This window comes from Manis pentadactyla, chromosome 4 (assembly GCF_030020395.1).
Source record: "Manis pentadactyla isolate mManPen7 chromosome 4, mManPen7.hap1, whole genome shotgun sequence".
Lineage (NCBI taxonomy): Eukaryota > Metazoa > Chordata > Mammalia > Pholidota > Manidae > Manis > Manis pentadactyla.
The window spans coordinates 27,668,788-27,674,303 of NC_080022.1; positions in this window are offsets into that span (position 1 = coordinate 27,668,788).

Sequence of the window (5,516 nt, forward strand, 5' to 3'; positions counted from 1 at the left end):
GTCCTGTCCATCCTTGGGGCTGGTGGTGGGGGCCTGGGGATATCTGCCCCTACCTGGTACCTGTCCTAGACCTCCCTGCCTTACATTGTGTCATGAGTTCATTCATTAATTCATTTAACAAATATGGTTGCATCTACTCAGTACCAGGCAGTAGGTTACATGTTAGGGGTGCAGTAGTAGGAAAAGATGTAGCCTCTGTTCTCATGGAGTTGAAAGTCTAGCAGGTGATTGATTGTCATAGACACTGTGAGTTGCCTGCTCAACATCCATTCCCATCGCCCCTTCCTCATTCCAAACAGAATCCCGATTTTGTTCAGTGCCATCTTTCTCCTGGATCCCACCCTGTGCTTCAACAGAAGTGCATCCTAGGCCCAACAGTGAATTGTGATTGTAATGAGCCAAAAACAGTGTTCTCAAACTCCTCATAGTGATGGGTTTAGGTGTGGACACATGACACAGCTGCAGCCAAGAAATGTAAAGAAAGGCTTCCAGGGATTGGTGGGTGGGTAGGAAAAAAAAAGGCCCCCTGGGCTTCTTGGAGAGTCCTTCTCACTTTTGAAAAAAATACCATGTAGTAGTCAGCCTCTAAGATGGCTTCCCAGTGTCCTCACCTCCTAGTGTTCACACTGCATAGTCCCTTCCCGTGTTGTAACAAGGCTGGGCTGAGTGACCGACAGAACACAGCGGAAGCAATGGTGCATCATGTCCAAGATTAGGTCATAAAAGTCACTGCAGCTTCTGTTTTGGTTGCTCTCTCGCTCTTGGATTGCCCATTCTGGAGGAAGGCAGCTTCTATGTTGAGAATAGCCTTATGGAGAGGCCCAAAAATGAAGGGACTGAAGCCCCCAGCCAACAGCCACATCAATAAGCTTGGAAGCAGATTCTCCAGCATCAGTTAAGCCCTGGCCAACAGCTTGACAATTACCTCATGAGAGACCCTGTGCCCAAGCCAACCAACTAAGCCACCCCTAGGGTTCTAACCTTGGAAACTAAAAATAAATGTTTTAAACTGCTAAGTTTTGTGATAATTTGTTACACAACAACAGTGAACTAAAACACATAAATGAGGAGAAAACCCTGCTTATAAGATAGGAAGTTCCAGCTATCATGCCTGGAATTGCTGCATCCGTCCTGGTAACCCACCTGAGGACAAAGCCAACATCAAGGATGGCAGGGCAGCAAACGGGGGAGAACCTAGGTCCTTGAGAACATTACTGAATTGACCAACCCAAAGCCAGTCCTACCACTAGACAAGTTCTCTTACTGTTCAAGCCAGTGGAGTTGGATTTGCTGTTACATGTGGCCAAACACTTCTTACTTACCTAGGGACACAGATGACAAACATATGTAAATGTATTTCCACTGTGAGATGCAATGAAGCAAATGAACTGGATGGAAGGATGGGCAATAATGGAGACCTACTCAGAGAAGGTGGCCTCTAAAGAAGCAGCATTTAAACTTGACCTGAAAGATAAGGAGCCAGCCATATGGAAAAGAGCAGGCAGAAGGGTTGCAGGTGTTGGGGTCAGTCTGTAGTAAGCTGTAGAGGAGCAGAAGCAGGACCGGTGTTGGGGCATGTGAAAAATGGGGAGAGCTGTGTGGGTGGGGGGCAAGTCACAGCATGCTGGGAATAAGAAGGGGCAGGGAAAGGAATCACAGTTGCCAGACCCTCTTTGTGAGAACTGTGAACTCTTCCCAGCACCCAGCTCATAATCACACTGAGGCAGAGGCCCAACATTTCCCTGAAGGCAATATCCTCTGAATACTACAAGAGAATCATTTACTCATTCATTCATTCATTTAATAAATTGCAGAGCACCAGTTAAACACCAGAGGAATATGATGGTAAGCAAAAACCAGACACAAACTCACTGAGCTCCCTTGGTAGGAAGATGGGTATTAAGCAAATAACACAAACAAATGTGAAAATAGAAAAATATGGTAAGAGGTATGAAGGTCAAATATAGGGAGCAATAAAAGCATCTATCAAGGGGGACCTAAGCTGGGGAGTCAGATAAGATATCCCTGAATAAATGGTGTTTAATCTGAGATCTGATAGGTGAGAAGATGTTGACTGGGCAAAAACAGAGAGAAGAGGAGAAAGAAGCACTTTTCAGACAAGGGGAAAAGCATGTGCAAAGACCCCACATGGGAGGAAGGTATGTTTGACTATCTGGAGGAGTGTATGCAAATCTGAAGGAGTCTGTTTTTACTCACCACTGAATCCTCAATGCCTGGTACAATAGGCACTCAATATTTGTTGAATCAAGAAAGGTCCGTTGAGGAGGTGGAGCTTGGCAAGAGGTGAGCCAGACCATGCAAGGCCTTGTAAGGTTCTGTCAGGAGTTTGGCTTTTATTCCAACAGCATGGGGAGCCACTGAAGGTTATTAAATGGGGTGAGAAGTGTGACGTGGTCAGATTGGCATTTTTATTAGACCACTCCGACTGTTGGGTGGGAAACCAATAGGGACTTGATTGTATACTGGGAGAACCAAGTAAGAAGTGATTGCTGAGGTTCGGATAGATGAGAGAGGTTTAGGCCTCTATTGTTCATTTACTTATTTATTCCATAAATATTGAGCACCTTCTATGTGCCAGGAAGATAGTAATCACTGTGCTGGAGATTTTCAAATGAGCAAAAATTTACATGGTCCTTACCCTCGTGGAGCTTACAGTCTAGTGGAAGAAATAGACATGAATTAAATAACATTACAAACAAATGGACAATTATAACTATGACAAATACTTGAAGGAGAATTACATGGTACTAGGAGAGTCAATAATAAGGGATCTGACCTGGTCAGGGGGGCCAAGGAGGGTGGTCTTGAGAAAGCAATGCAGAGCCAAGATCTGAAGGAAGAGGAATTAACAAGGCTGAAAGGTGGGATTCCAGGCAAAGGCTTTGTGACAACCGGCCAGTGTAGCTGGAACATGGGTGGTGCCAGAGAGGTAGGAAGGAGCATGCAGGACCCTGTGGGTCATGCTGAGAGTTATTCCAAGAGCACTAGGAAGCTGTTGAAAGATTTCAGCAGGTGGGTAACATGATCAGATCTTACGATTTGAAAAGAGTATCAATCAGGGTTTCCACCTGAAGCAGGTGGAAGAGTGACAGTAGAGAATCCAAATAAGAACACCAATTCTGGTAGGAGTTGATGGGCACTTGGTCTGGGGAATAGTAAAAACCAAGAGACATTCAGAGAAGAAAAAAAACGGACATGGAGAATGAAAAACAATGGTACCAAGGATGATTACAAGCTTTCCGGGTCAAAGAAGCAGATGGATACTGGTATGGTTCTTGAGAGAGGGAACTCTTGAAGAGAGCCCTGTTTAAACGGACAATGAGGTTGACCTGGAAGTGGGTGGGCAACAATTTCTCATACAGGTCTGGCGCTAGGTGTTGGGCCTGATCCCATACGCTTGGAGGGAGGAGCCAGGAGTGCAGGAGGGAAGAGAGCAGGGCGAGTTCTAGGAGGGCAGCGGTGTTCGGGGGGCCTGGGGCCTTGGGCACAGCAGAGCCCTTCCGGGAAGTCCTGAGGCAGGGCGGGCATTGGGAGAACTGGCCCAGGCTGCAGAGAGGCTGGCCTCCTGGTCTCCCGCCGGAGACTTAGGAATGTCCGATCTGTTCCAGGCGCTGAGCGAGCCCGAGAGGAATGGAGGCGGAGGCAGCAGCCCTCGGCTCTGGAGAGGCGCCCCCCCCTCACTCCGCCCCTTTCTCCAAAAGGCCAGACCAGGCAAGGCCAGAGGCGGCCCCAAATGCTTTTCCTCCATGCCAGCCGCCAACGCTCTTGAACCCCGGCTCCCATACAGAATTCCCCCAAAATACACCCTTTCTTTGCACGGAATCTCCAGCTCCGCCGGCGTTGGTCAGGGTTGGCCCCCTTCAACCGAGAGGTCACCCTAAACCCGGGCCGGCTTCCCAGCGAACCAGCATATGGCGCCCTCTCGTGGTTAAAAGAGCACATTGGCAAAATAGGAGAGGTCGGAGCCGACGGGACCAGATGCAGGTCTGTGCGGGGTCCTGGCTGGGAGGTTAGAAGTGTGTGTCCAGGCTTGGCCAGGGACTCACTGCATAGCTGTGGGCGATTGCCCTGAGTTCTGTGAGCGTCAAGTTCCTCCCCTGAAAATGAGGGCTGGTAATATGAGAGAGGCATTCCTTGAGCTGAATAAAAAAGTTAAGAATAAAAGAGTTTTGTTAGTTGCAAGACTCCTGTCCCCACCTATCTTGAGGAGCCTTGACACACTGGGGCAGCTCAAAACACCTCCTGTGTACTACCAGCCCCCTCCCTAAGCCTCTTCGCCTAGGAACAGCCATGTGAGACATGTCCTGAAGTGGTCAGAACATTGCGAACTCATTGATCCTTAGGGTCATGTCCTTCCTTTCACGGTGCTCAGCCTAGAAGTGGGAGGAGACATATAATCATAACACAATGTATGAGGTAAGTGACAGAACCAGGCAGGGGATGCTATGGGAACATAACGGAAAATACTTGATCTAGATTCAAGGGGGGGAGAATGTCAGAGGAGGCTTTCTGCAGGAAATACCTAGGAAGGTCCTTTGAAGAGTTGAGAACTGGAATGCTTTCAAAGGGCAGCCCCTGACAATCAGCTCTGGTCCGCTGTTGCCAGGTGGAGTTAGCTACCAAGATTGCTGGGAGTGGCCCACCAAAGGTAGGGTGAGGGTAGGGGTCTGCCCCAGGAGTGGGCAATAAAGGTGTATTGTCTGCAGATAATTTTAGAACCATAATTAAAAGCACTAAAAATTGGTTTGCTTTCTATTATCCCCATTCATCAGCAATTTTAAATAATGTCAGTTACAAAATGCCTCTCCCTGAAAAAAATATTTTATTGGTCTAACTTCTAAATAGTTGCTACAAATACAGTTGAGTTTTAGTTCTATATATGTAAGCTTCAAATCAGCATAAATCTATTACTTATCTTTTAATAAGTATTGTGTTCCACATGGAAGTTAATTAGGAGAAATGTAACTCAAATAGTTGCCTCTTGATACACACAGACTCATATAGACACACTCAGACACACAAGTTCATTCTGAAAGTAATGTCTTAATACTTTGGAATCACTCAAGCTTGCTTTGGGCTCAATTGGTATCTCCAGCTCTGTGACACTACTTACCTCTGGGCTTAAACAGCAGTTTCAGAATAAACGATGTAAGGGATAATAAAGGAGAAGAAACAGAACTTAAGTTACCTCAGTTCTTTGTGACCATTTGCACTAATAAAATTTACATACATATTATGAACACACAATAATAAACAGAATTTTGTGCTAAAATTGAAAACAGAACTGTAAGGTATAATATTTTTGTTTTGGAAGTGCAAAGTTTAAATCAAACTTGAAATGTTTTAGCAAATTTGAATAATATGTTACAAGTTAAAGTTGTCTTTTAATTTTATTTTTTCAAATATTTTTATTGTGGTAAAATATATGTATCATACAATTTACAACTTTTAAGCATAGTTCTGTGGCATTAAGTACATTCACATTGTTGTGCAAC